Source organism: Euleptes europaea, unplaced genomic scaffold (assembly GCF_029931775.1).
Source record: "Euleptes europaea isolate rEulEur1 unplaced genomic scaffold, rEulEur1.hap1 H_2, whole genome shotgun sequence".
Lineage (NCBI taxonomy): Eukaryota > Metazoa > Chordata > Lepidosauria > Squamata > Sphaerodactylidae > Euleptes > Euleptes europaea.
In genome coordinates, this window is record NW_026612050.1 from 621,625 (window position 1) to 636,316 (window position 14,692).

The following is a 14,692-nucleotide window of genomic DNA, read 5'->3' on the forward strand; positions in this document are numbered from 1 at the left end:
AAAGCCCCGAGCTCTCCGGCGCCGCCTAACTCGCGCGCAAACGCTCCGGGACGGGCTCGCGGCTGTGGGAGAGGGGACGCCGACGGTGGCGCAGGGAGGTCAGAAGAGCGCGGTTGGGAGAGGCCCGCCTTCGGTTCGCGCTCCGGCTTAAAGGAGGCCGCGTCCCGAGGTCACGTGGGGAGAAAGCGTGTCGCTGGCTCCTCCTCGCGCCAGTCACCAGGATGACGATAATTCTGTCGGGAGGGGGAAAGGGACGCCTAGTTTTCTCAATGGACGAAAACGCGCGGTCGCTGGAGCCTCCTTTCTTCCCTGTTCCAGCCAGGGTTCAGCCAGGATCGAACGCGCGAACGTTCTTCCCTGTTCCAGCCAGGATTCAGCCATCCTGGCTGAATCCTGGCTGGAACAGGGAAGAACGTCCGCGCGTTCGATCCTGGCTGAATCCTGGCTGGAACAGGGAAGAACGTTCGCGCGTTCGATCCTGGCTGGAACAGGGAAGAAAGGAGGCTCCAGCGCCCGTGCGTTTTCGCCCAATCTCTGCCACAAATTGAGGGCGGAGCTGCCTTTATGAATTTTCTATCATGATCCGATCTGGAAACACCAGACTGGAGTCTAGAAATATGTGATAACATAGAAGTGAGGCTCCCAACCTCCAGGTGTTTGGAAATCTCACAGAATCACAACTGATCTCTGGGTGACCAAGATCAGTTCTGGAGAAAACTGCTGTTTTGGAGGGTGGACTCTATTGCATTATACCCCGATGAGCTCCCTCACGAAGCCATGCCTTCCCCGACCCCCCCCTCCCCATCTCAGGAATTTCCCATCCAGTTACCAACCCTTAAAAAAATGCACTCCTAGTTTTCTCAATCTCTGCCACAAATTTAAATCATCTTTAGGGCGGAGCTGCCTTTATGAATTTTATATCATGATCCAATCTGGAAATACCAGACTGGAGTCTAGAAATATGTGATAACATAGAAATGAGGCCCCCAACCTCCAGGTGTTTGGAAATCTCACAGAATTACAACTGATCTCTGGATGACCAAGATCAGTTCTCCTGGAGAAAATTGCTGTTTTGGAGGGTGGACTCTATTGCATTATACCCCGATTAGCTCCCTCACGAAGCCATGCCTTCCCCGACCCCCCTCCCCATCTCAGGAATTTCCCAACCAGTTACCAACCCTTAAAAAAATGCACTCCTGAGCACATGCAGAGTGTGTTTCTTCTCTCATAATTCAATAAACCTCAATTTCATGTTCACAGAGTTTTCAGTCAGGGCAGATGAAACTACCATTTGACAAGCTTTTACAGTGCAGTTCTGTGTAGTCCATGGGTTTAGACTGAAACAGTTCTGCATTGTGCTGCCATGTTAATTATTTTATTTATATCCCATATCCTGTGTTTGAGGCCACTTATAGCAATAAGATTACAAATAAGACTACAATTATAGTATGTCATGGCAGAATAAAACAAAACTCTAGTGGCACCTTAAAGTCCAACAACATTTCCTGCAATAGAGAGATACTTCTGTGGTACATTGGTACTACTGCTTTAAGAACAACTCTCAGAGGCTCTCTAGAAAAGAGAAGCTCATGTCTTGTGACCTAACTGGAAGAGGAGTTAGAGTTACTGAGGCCTAGTTGTAGCCTGTTCAGTTAGTTGGCTGTTGTTTTCCAGTAAACATAATTTTATGACCACTGCTACCTCCAGCACTGATTCTTCCCTTCTCTAAAGACGTAGCAAATTGTCAGAAGTCGGCACACATTTGCAAGCATGTTAGACGCAGAACAGTGAGTACTCAATAAAATAAATTCAAACCTGCAAGTATAACAGCTTTGCCAGAAAACTCTAGTCTCAGTCCCATGGAGGGCTGTGCACCACCTCCACCCCATCTCTGATTGGGAACCTTGCTGAAAACTGGAGAAGGTGGGAGTAACATTTTCACCTGTATCTGATAGTCTCTAGAGCAGACACCAAACCAGCAGCCTTTCAAGTTGCCCTTTTATTACATGTAGATGGAGAAGAGGCCTTAAAGGTGTACAATACATTGGTACAAGACCCTGTGACTGACTTCACCCTAAATCAGGCTTTAACTCTACTCAGGAATCTTGCAACCCCAACATAAATATTATATTTGAGCGCTATAAGTTCTGGAATCACCTTAAAAGCTACAACACAAGGCAGATCTTTGTTTCTTCATTACCAGTGCATCAACCACGCCAATACTTGGGAGGGAGGCCTATGTGCAGTTCTGCCTAGTATGCAGAATTATTGCAACTCCCAAAGAAGCTGCCAAGTGTAGGAGCGAGCTGCAGGAAGAAACAGCAGAGACTCCCCCAACCAGCTGGAGCCAGCAAAGCAGCAGGAAGCTGGAAGGACTGGCCTTGGAGGAGTTTACTCACTGAGCAAGGAGGCTGCAGGAGAAAGCCTGGAATGTAAGAAGCCACAGCCAGCTGGCTGGAGTCTGGCTAGGGGCCAGTTAGGTAACTTGCTAAAAAAAGGGGGGGGCCGGCTTACACGCCGAGCTCTTTATCGCCCAGAGGCTGTGGTATAAGGGAAAGGACTACAGGGGAAGGAATTGAGCATGGAAAAAGGGGTGAAACTCACTAGCTGTACACTAATTAAAGGAAGGTCAAAGGGCTGTACACTGCATTGGTCAGGCCACACCTGGAGTATTGGGTACAGTTCTGGAGGCCTCACTTCAAAAAGGATGTGGACAGAATCGAGCAGGTACAGAGGAGAGTGAAGAAGATGATCAGGGGCCTGGAGACCAAGCCCTATGAGGAAAGGCTGAGGGATTGGGAATGTTTAGACTGGAAAAAAGGAGGTTGAGAGGGAACATGATTTCTCTCTTTAATTATTTGAAAGGCTGTCACTCCGAGGAGGGCAGGAAGCTACTTATATTAGCAGCACAGGATAGGACTCACAATAATGGGTATAAATTATGGCTGGAAAGGTAGGAGCTGGACATTGAGAAGGTGGTGAGCTCCTCATCTCTGGCAGTCTTCAGTGGCTGGACGAACACTTGTCAGGGATGTTCTAGGCTGATCCTGCACTGAGCAGAGGGTTGAACTAGATGGTCTGTATGGCCACTTCCAATTCTATGATTCTATGGCCATTTATGCTTGGTTAATAGCTGTGTGATCCCCGTGGGACTGCTTCGGGGCTTTTTTATTCATGATTTTTCTGACCTTCAGAAGTGACTTCGCTGCCTCCCCACTCTTGTCCCGCGGTATCAGGAACCTGTTTTAGCACTAATTTAAATTTTGCCTCAATCTCAAAGCAAAGCTAATTCAGGCAATTTCTGTGAATGGTCTTAACTTCACATTCCTCTTTACCCGCCCATTCTCACTTGTCACGCCCTGTTCCAAGTTCTCCCAGAGAAGCCATTTTGGTCAGTTCCAGCAGGGAGTGTTTAGATCTCCAGAAGGGAGCTGCCTTACCCTTCCCCCATGTCTCATCAGCATCCTCTCTGGTCAGTTTCATCAGCGTGGTAACATCTCTGGAAATGGAGAAAATCAAATGAAAGAATCCCGTTGCTGGGCTGGTTGGGGGTGGCGGCGTGTGAGCAGGCTTCTGGGCTGGTGAAGGAATGATGGTGGCCAAGACACTGAAATACTGGACAATTCTACCAACTATTTTGTAAGATTGCACAGAGAAGCCACTGAAATTCATAAACATCAGCACAACTTTAACAGAAAAGAAGAGAGTCTAAGAATGAATAAGGCTTGGCTTCCTGTCCTGAAAAACTCCAGACTAACAAAGACTACAGTCCATAATAGCCATGCAGATTAGCTTTGGATTCCACATGTTAACAGATCACTTCAGGATACAATGGTTCCACATTAACATACCACACCCTAATTAGCACATTACCTTGATACTTACAGGACAATGATCAGCACATTACCTTTGATACTTTTGCAGGACAATGACTCAGCTCAAACCCAACTCCCTTCTGACTATATAAATTACTCTTCCAACACACTTTGACACTGAGAGACACTGTCCTTCAGTGTTACTCCTCTGAAGATGCCGGCCACAGCTACTGGCGAAACGTCAGGAAAGAAAATACCAAGACCATGGTCACACAGCCCAGATAACCTACAAGAACCTATGAACTCTGACCGTGAAAGCCTTCGACAATGTAAGCAACTTTTAACCATGCACTAATATTTTAAAAAAGTTTTATTCCTAATTCTTCTGAAAGTTGTGTACTTTCCTTCTCTTGTGCAGGATTGCTCATGGAGCTAACATTTTACAAAGGTGTATGGTAGGTTGCCCACAGGCCTGGCCAAAAAAAAGAAAAAAAGCTTGTCACTTTAATAGAGGCTTTCTATGTGGAAATGGGCAACAGAAGATTTTCATGGCATGGAGAGAAAGAACATCATCTGTTAAATAACACCCCACTAAGCCACTATTAAAGGGATAGAGCAGTTTTTCTCCAGACAGTTGGCAACCCTAGAAGTTGAAGAGGGAGCAGGTAGTCCACACCAATCTATGGCATACAGAAAGAGTATCATGCTAAATTCACCAAAAAGGAACAGTGATAGAAAGCTGAAAGGCGGTTACAGCAGTCTTTATTCATGTGATAACATCTTAAATTCAAGTACCACCTATGGCCATAATGGACTTTATTCAAGAAGATCTGTGAAGAGCTGGTTTCAGTAGTGATACATTTTGGCCCCTTCCTGATCGTTCATGGCTCCACCCTGAATTGGGGTCTATGTGGCAGCCTTTTAAAATCCCTGGTAGGGTCAAAGACGTCCCAGAATGATTTTTCAGAAAATAATTTGTAAAGCAAAGAACTTCATGATTAAATTAAACTTCCTGGAGTCTTATTAAGATGGTAGAAACAAAACCAGAAATAGTACTAACATGTTACTGGAGCTCCCTCCAGAGACTTTAAGAAATAATAAAATTTATATTTCTATTTTGCTTAAAAGCTAAGCACTATACCAAAAGAGAAAGAAAAAAACCCTCTGTCCACAGGCTTACAATCAAATGTAGATAGACATTAAACAAAGCAGGGAATGAAGCAAAAGGAAGGAGAATAAAGAAACGTGCTTGAACCTTACCCATGTTTCTGCTTGCGCTCCTCTTCAGAGGTGATCCTCCACTGCAGACCGTATTCTTCTTGTGCTACACACTATCTGGCACCCTGAAATACATTTGACTTGCATGAGCAGAAGTCCCTAGCACCAGAGGACTGTGGTCCACAGCAGAGGACTGCCTCCACAACAGTTGAAGAGAAGCAAAAGTGGAAACAAGGTATAAGATCCAAGCCATAGAATACTGGGTGCTAAACAAGGAAGCTTAAGACACAGTAACACATATGTGCCCGAGGTGGACTTTTCAAAATAAGACTGGGTCTTCAGAAAAAAAAATGCCCTCCCTAAAAAAAACCCAATATTTTAAAAACAGTAAAGAATGAGAGAGCACTTATGGTGATGACAACTAAGCTCATGCCAGCAACTCTGAGAGATACGTCAATTGATGGCAAGAAAAGTTTCTGAATGTCAGAACCATGTGCAGAGAGAGATTGAAGCCACACTTCCCACAGCAGCTCCTTTGTCCAATAAAGGCAGCTACATCAACGGTAAACATTTCATCCTCAGAAATGGATGGACAAGAAGGAGGAGGAACATAGTAAGGAAATAAAACTTAATGAAGAAAACATGGTTACACTTACCTGTAACCGTTGTTCATCAAGTGATCATGAGTACTGTACCTGTGTAGGCCTGCTACAGAGAAAATTCTAGAGCTCTTAAAAAGGTGTGAAACACTTCCTCCCCTTGTGCCATTTTTCCTGCTCTTTCAACAGAAGCACAGGGGGAAGGGAGTGTTCTCCCTTAGTTCCAAGATGCCACCGTGGAGAGCTCAGCAAGAAACAAGGACATGAGTGGGGCAAGAGGGAGGGATATATGCCTGCACAAGTGACCAGCACCTCTGCTGGTCTGAACATCAGAGGTGCTGGTCACCTGATGAACATTAGTTACAGGTAAGTGCAACCATGTTTTCATTGTCGTGGTCTCTGTGCTGTCCCACATGGGAGATCAGCAAGCTGAGTTACCCTCTCGAGGAAGATGGGTCTGGTGCTGTCAACAGAACATTTATCGTAACATCTCTTCTCCAATGTCTTCTTCCTTTGCCATGTTCACATCCATAGTTAATGCTTGGCAAAGGTAGACCTGGAGGATCAAGTGGCTGCTCTGTAGACTGCTCTCCCAGCAGCTGAAGAAGCTTGCACTGTGGTGGAGTTCCCGTGCACCTGTAGAGAACAAGGAATCTTGGATGATTCATAGCAGAGCTTAATCACAGATACAATCCAGTGAGAAATAGATTGTGCCAAAACCTTAAAACCTTTCTTTGGGCCACTGTATGCAATAAAACGTCTAGTGTCCTTTCTGAATTTCTTTGTTCTTTCTCAATAAAATAGGAGGGCTCTGCATATGCTCTATCTGATCTTGGGGGTTGTGGGGAAAAGTAGGGAGAGAAACTTCCTGAGCAAAGTGAAAATCAGATACTGCCTTAGGTAGAAATGATAAGCAAGGTCACAAGACCTTGATGTACAGCTTGCAATTCTGAGACACTTTTCCATTATGGTAATTGGCCTACTCAGATCTTGTAGCAGTTTTATTGAAAAATTCTTAATCTGCAGATATTGCTGCATCCTAATTGCTGATGATCCCATTTTGGAACTAAAATATTGTTACGACCTCACTCTTCCTCCTCCTCCTCCTCATTATTATTATTATTATTATTATTATTATTATTATTATTATTATTATTATTATTACTATTATTATTATTTTTCTATCCCGCCTTCCCCAGCCAAAGCCGGGCTCAGGACGGCTGACAACATTATATATAACATAATACAATAAAATATACAATATAAAAATAATTAAAATCACAAAAAACTGACAAGTTCAATATAATTAATGTCGCATCATAGACCCCAAGGCCATCATCAGCCTGGCAATGCAACCAGGACTCATATAATTTAGAAAGGTCTGATAAAATGAGGGGGGCAAGGAGGCCAGATTTGATGGAACCATTGCTGTCCCCAACTGTAGCCCTGGCAGAATATCTCTGTTTTGCAGGCCCTGCAGAATTCTTTAAGATCCCACAGGGCTCTGGTCTCACTTGAAAGAGAATTCCACCAGGCTGGGGCCAGGCCTGAAAAGGCCCTGGCCCTAGTTGAGGACAGCTAGACACTCTTTGGCCCAAGGACCACTAATAGATGGTTATTGACAGAGTGTAAAGCTCTCTTGGGGGCATACCAGGAGACGTGGTCTCACAGGTACGAAGGTTCCAGACCATGTAAGGCTTTAAAGGTTAAAACCAGCCCCTTGAATCTGATCCGATGCTCCACCTGGAGCCAGTGGAACAATTCCATTTTACAGGCCCTGTAGAATTGAGCCAAATCCCACAGGGCCCAGGTCTCACTCAACAGAGAGTTTCACCAGGCCGGGGCCAGGGCTGAGAAAGCCCTGGCTCTGGTTGAGGACAGCTGGATATGTTTCGGGCCAAGAATCACCATCAAGTTTGTTCCAGATGAGCACAGTGCTCTTGAGGGGTATATTGGGAAAGGCGGTCCCACAGATACGATGATCCCAGACCAAAACCTTTAACCTGATCCGGTATTCAATCTGGAGCCAGTGCAACTGTCGGAGCACAGGTTGTATATGTGCTCTCCAAAGAGTCCCTGTCAGGACCCTCACTGCTGCGCTCTAGAACAGTTGTAATTTCCGGAGCAGTCTCAAGGGTAGCCCTGCATAGAGAGAGTTACAGTAGTCTAACCTGGAGGTGACCGTTGCACGGATTACTGTAATTAGATCAGGATGGGACAGGAAGGGTGTCAACTACCTGGCCTGGTGAAGATGGTAAAATGCCTTCCTGGCCATATCTGTGATCTGGGCCACCAAAGAAAGGGAGACATCCAGAACCACTCCTAGACTCCTGACATAGGCAGCCTTGAATCCTGTCAAGAATCAGGAACTGAGGCCCAGGGCCTCCCCAACCCAACCACAGGACTACCATCTTTGTTGGATTTAATTTCAACCGATTTTACTTCAACCACTTAACCATGGCCTCCAGACATATGGCCAATACATCTGGAACAATGTCCGGCTGGCTGCCCATCAACAGATATAGCTGGGTGTCATCTGCATATTGATCACACCCCTGCCCAAAGCTCTAAACCAGCTAGGAGAGGGAGCGCATATAGATGTTAAAAAGCATTGGGGAGAGGATTGCCCCTTGAGGGATCCCACACACCAAAGGGTATCATGTTGAAACCCTAAGTATTACCTAACACTGGGGTCAATACCGAAAAATTTCCAACAAAATTCTCATGCCAATGACCCCAAACCTGACCTACTGCCATTGCTATTAAATCACCACACTTTCCCCCGCTCTTGTTTACTTAACCATAACCAACGCAATGAAGATATAGCAGTCCAAGAACACATGATGACCCATACTTTCAAATTTTCACCTTTCTTGAACCACTCAAAACTGAAAATAGAGACAAGAGCTCACAAAAGGTATTGTGCTTTCCCTGGCAACATCTTAGAACTGAGAGAGAGAGCTCCCTTCCCCCTATTGGTTCATTGAAAGGGGTGGGAAAAGATGGCATGGGGGAAAGTGCTTTGTACCTTTTTGAAATCTCTAGAAATTTCTCCACTGCAGATGTGCACAGGTGAAGTACCCATGTAGGATGGCACAGAGACCACAACACTGAACTCGCCTTTTCCTTCCAACCAACTCATTGAAATGGTGCCCTAAATAATTATTCTTGTACACCCAATCAGGAGGTATTGCCACAGAATACCCTGGGTTGTCTGAGCCCTGAGGAATAAGTCACTACAACAGATTGTCAGCAACTGCATTTTCTTTAGCACCCTGGTCTTGAGGCTTAGATTTTGCTCTTATTGGTGTGGTGCTGTGCTTCCATTTCACAGCAATATAAACTCTGTTTATACAGGGCACTAGCAGAGGCTGAAAGTTAGCCTGAGGACACTAGCCTACGTTGTGCTTTTTGAAAGTGCAAAATTTTATCTCTTTTGCATTTCACATCCAAGTGTGCCTGTATGGGTCGCTGTGCTCATTAACAGGCATTTTTGTAACTGAACAACTGGCTTTAAACCAATAGTTTAATGTACAACCTGAACTGTAATGTAAATTAGCTGTTAAACTCAAGCATCTGTTATGCTGGAAAGAGCGTAAGAAAACTTAGCAGCACTGTTTAAACAGGAAAATGTAAAGAGAGCAATTGGGGCAAAAACATATGCGAGATTTTGCCTTGAATTTGCCACTCTCTAAATGCACATTTCCCCCAGCCAAATTCTCAGAACTCAAAAATAAGCCCCCGTGCAGAGTTTTCAGAATTCAGATGGGGAAAATGTGCATCTAGAGAGCTGCAAATCCAAGGCAAAACCTCCCATGTGTTTTTGCCTCAAGGCTTTGAAAAGATCTCTCAGCCTCCAGCATATTTTTTGTTTACTTTTCCTCTCCCAGATCTGGTTGTGGATCTGGCAAAAGTGGACCTTGCGTGCTTTTTATACTGTAGGAGTCACTCTGAGTTGTTAGTTATTACAGATCAGGGTAACCAGAAAGCTGAGTAAAGTAGGATCTGAAACTGCCATTTGCTTGGTCATCTGTGCTGAGTACAGACTGCTTCTAAGGGAAACAGCCGTTGCTGTGCTGCAGATAACTAACATTGGTCGTGCATATGCATACATATTAGAAAAAATGTTTGTAGACTAGTAACTTTAATGAATTATTTGTGTTTGCACAAACTTAATAGGCTAGATAGTATCTATTAGTTCAGATACTCTGGCACAAAAAGAGGTCAATCAAAGCCATGCCCCATGTGAACACAATTCAAATGTTCAGAATGCCACAGGAGAAAAGTACTACACCAAATTATCCAAACTTGTGAGGTGGATACCTGAAGTAAAAAGCAGGAGACTCAAAACACTAATCACATATGATATATGTTATAAACAACACAAATGCCACATGAAAACAGACAATTGCATGTAATAGGTCTAATATGTGGAAAGGCCCACAGTTACATAGGCACACATACACAAATCCTCTGAGTAATCTAGATTTGATTGACTCAGGGAACAAACCTAAACAAATCTGTTCAGAAGTGGGGCTTCTCTCATTCTGGTTATAATTCCTGAGGTGTAGCCCTGTTGGTCTGTTGCAGCAAAATTATCTGACAAAGAGAGCTCTTGGATCTCAAAAGCTTATGCTGGGAAACATTTTGTTAGCTTTAAGGTACAACTGGACTCCTGTTTCATTAAGCTTGACATCTGGAAGCTTCCAGATGTTAGCAACAACAAAAATATATGCGGAGTATGTTTAAGTCAGAAATTAATAAGTAAACAGAGAGAAACAGCTACTAGTGTTAAAAATGGGATCTCAGTGAAGTAAATGTGGATTGATCATCAATGAAAGGAGGGCGATTCCATCAAACTGACTCCTCTGAGGCTACTAATTGCCATCAAGCAAGCTAGAAGTGTATGGAAAGACTGTGTGGCAGGAGAATACCTGGTCTTCTGCCTCAAAGGTTGTTTATTAAGTTCCTTCCTATGAAGATTCTCAGATTTTGTCATCCAGATGTTGTCAACCATCTTGAAGACCTAAAGGGTGAAATGGCAGGATATAATTATGTGAAATAAACAAATGAGGCCTTGTTTTGTGACCCAGCATCACCAAGACCAGTAATTCATGTTTTGTTTATAAGCAGTTCAGTTATTTCCTCCTACTATTTTCTGCAACTGTTTGTTCTGAAAGCTTGCATTGATGCTTCCACAATGATGTCTTCTGTCCTTGCCACAAGAATAATAGACCTTTGACATCCAGTATCTTTAATGTTCAGTAAGCCAATGGCAAAGCAAAAAATATACTGGATTTATCATCACATGTATTATTTGTGACTGTGGGGCTACTGGCACAGACAAAGAACTCCTTCATGCAGCACCCCCTCTCTAAGCAGTGATGTTTTTCTTTTTTTCTGAAAGGGAAGAAAATATACCTGAATAGTTTTCAGACATAGGAATACGGTTGCCAGGTCCCTCTTCGCCACCAGCGGGAGATTTTTGGGGTGGAGCCTGAGGAGGGTGAGGTGCGGTTGTTTGTTACAGGCTTTGTTTGTTACAGGCTTTGACATATTAGGGCATATAAACTACTGTATTAATGTGGTACATGTGCAGAATTGTTCAGTGTAAAACCCTAACGGCTCATAAAAGCCCATTTAAAAAGATACAAGCCTGAGCATTCTTGGCCAAGGACAAATGTGACAAGCCAGAACAATGCTTGCACCTTATCCTTGAAAGACTTAAATGTCACCGAGCTCAATGCTTGTCCTTTATCCTTGAAGGACCTAGAATACTGTTAGCATTCTATCCTTGAAGTGTCATGCAGGAATTCCACTTGTATTCCTGTACTAAAAGGACTTCGCCTTCACAAACCCAGGGTTGGGTGGGATGAATAAAATATATGATGAAAATATAATTTATTTAAGGTGCTATGTCAAGATAAAAAAATATTTTAAAAAGTTAAAACAACACAATGGCATTTCCTAAGGTTGATATACTATAACCACATGCTAAATGCATTTGGTCCTATTTGGCCTCCCTCGGTGGTCAATTGAAACCCATGTAAAACATAGCCCTTTCTGACTATATATTACTCTTCCTACACACTTGACACTGAGAGACACTGTCCTTCAGTGTTACTCCTCTGAAGATGCCTGCCACAGCTGCTGGCGAAACATCAGGAAAGAAAATACCAAGACCACGGTCACACAGCCCGGATAACCCACAAGAACCAATGAACTCTTGACCGTGAAAGCCTTCCACAATAATAATAGGTTAGTCTCTATCTATTAAGAATCCAATTGTATAAATCTTAAAAGAGATGTTTGGAATTACTTACATAATATATTTCAAATTATTCAAATTATACAAACATCTGGTCAGATTGTCTCAAGTTGTTATACTGTAAAACATAATTACACAACATACCGAGCTAACCTTTAAAATGGCCAAATTTGGATGGTGAGTACTGAAGACTAGGCGAGCATGGGTCGAACCCATGGATGAGTGTTTTTATATTTATATATGGACTGTAACTGTGTTTTATCTAAGCTTAGTTTTTAATGGTTCTCTTATGATTATGTTTGACAAATATTTATTGATGTATATAGCTATTATTCTTCTATTATGTAAAAGTTTTTATTGTTGGTCTTGGACCGTATTAAACTAAATCAATCAATCAATCAATCAATCAATTACACAACAGGTTGGTTTGTTAGTAATTTGTTTTTTAGACTCAGAAACATTCAGCATAAACCATAGACACATTGTTGTTATGATAACTGAGTTTAGTTTTTATTATTTTGTAGCTGAGACATTCTTGGCTTCCTGTGCTGTTCTGTTTGTTTGTGCTTTACCCAGGTTCCAGCACAGGTTTCTTCTTACATTAATCCCAAAGCAGCATGCTTCCAAATAGAAGGTGCACAGGATCACTCTGTACATCCTTACTCAGAAGTAGATTTCTACTAAAATCAATGAAGCTTACTCCCTAGCTAACAAGCAAGTACACATGCCCCTTTATGGCAGCTTGGAGTACCACTTGCCTGTTGAATGCGTTCCTGATTCATTCCTGATTACTCCAGAATTTTGCTCATCGCTCCACATCAGTGGGCCAGCAAGACCCAAAGCCTTTCCTGTAAGCAAGGGAAGACTCAGGACTTCCCCACACCTCCCTCTTCATGGCACACTCTTACCATCCACGGCTCCTGCAGCTGCAGGATGCGAGTAGCCAGTGGCTGGCCAGGGAGTGACCCGTGCAATCACCAGCCGCTGCCCTCTCCACTACTACATGCAAGGTGGGCAGGTCACCAACACCCCAACTAGGACCCTCGCTTCAGTGTGCAGGGGCCTGGGGGGCCACCCAGAGCTGCAAGACTGTGCCCGGGCTGCATCTTCTCCCTCACTGTGTGGCAAAAGGGGCATTTGGATATTTATAACATCATTCACAGGCCATACAAAATTATCAACTTAAAAATTAGCTGACCAAGCCCCAAGCAGGCAGCTGCCCCAGATGACACACACACACACACACACGGGCAAGCAGGCAGGCATCCAACCGGTGGTGCACTTGCCCACCTGGTGGCACAGGATGGTCTGTTGCATCAGCCAGGCGTAGCCGTCCAGTCGCACGCCAAAGTTGCTCCTGCTCTGCATGGTTGGGGCCGGATTCTACAGCCGGCTCCTGCTACCTCCACCTGCAGGGATGAAATGAGGACACACTGGCTAAGAACTCCCCCCCCCCAGGATTCTGACCTGGCCCCCTTTAACCCCTCCATTGTCGCCACTTCCGCCCCCAGCCCTCTTATAGTACAGAGGGAATACGTTTCTCCGTGGCCAGGGTGGGAAAGGGTTGACACAGTTTCTTGGGTGGTCCTAGCAGCTCCATAGCTAATGACTCTTCTGCAAGGGGGGGGGGGAAGGTTCCTTTTCTCAGCAAAACAAACTCACATCCGCCTTGAATAGAGGCTATTCCTGTACGCCGGAGGGGGCGGATCGCCAGATATGGACATATTCATGGAGGAGAGGGGTATTCATGGCTGTTAGTTAGAATGGATACTAGTCATGCTGCATACCTATTCTCTCTAGTATCAGAGGAGCATGCCTATTATTTTGGGTGCGGTGGAACACAGGCAGGATGGTGCTGCTGCAGTTGTCTTGTTTGTGGCTTCCTAGAGGCACCTGGTTGGCCACTGTGTGAACAGACTGCTGGATTTGATGGGCCTTGGTCTGATCCAGCAGGGCCTTTCTTATGTTCTTATGTTCTTATTTTTTTGGCATTTATATTTAGAAAACTCAGTTTGCATAAAATAAGTTAGAAACATTTGATGTGTCCATTAGCTCCAGGAGGACCTGAACATTCAGTGGCTAGCTCTTCTAGCTATCAGAGGGAAGTGGCAGGACTATTGGGGAAACTGGTACAAACAGAAAGAGCAGAAGTTATATTTGTTCACGCTAATTAGAGTGATCAAAAGCTACACCGGCAGGAATTCTAACTCGTGATAGTCATGAGAGCTAGGCCTATGGAGGAAAAGTTAAAAAGGGGGGCAAGGGAGGGAATCTGGCTACTCCTTCAGTACTCAAGCAGCCTGGATCCGTGAGGAAGGTATGTTTCATTCTCTCTCTCAATCTTCACTTTGTACTTTCCATTATATGTTTCGGAAGGGGCGTTTGAGCTCTACAAAATATGAACTACATTTCTTAAAATATGGTGCCTTCAAAATATGGAATATTGTTATTATCTTACAGTAGTGAGTCAGTTATTTTGGTGCACAGTAAAATGCTACTTAGTGGAAACAAGTCATGATCCTGCACACTGCTAAGATGTTGAAGTCCCATGGTCCATAATGAGATTTCAGCAGCAAAACTGCAGGCAGGATTGCAGCCAAAGTGTTTATTTGTATATATTTTGCCAAGGCCAAAGTGTATAAATTAGATTAAGCCATTTAACATGATTTGGTTTGGATAGTTTAATTTCCTTCAGGCACTCAAGCAAATGGTAAACAGACAAATCCATCAAAAAGTTTTAAGTATAACATTAGAAAAAGTACAAACACAGTGCAGTGAGAATGCCAATGAGG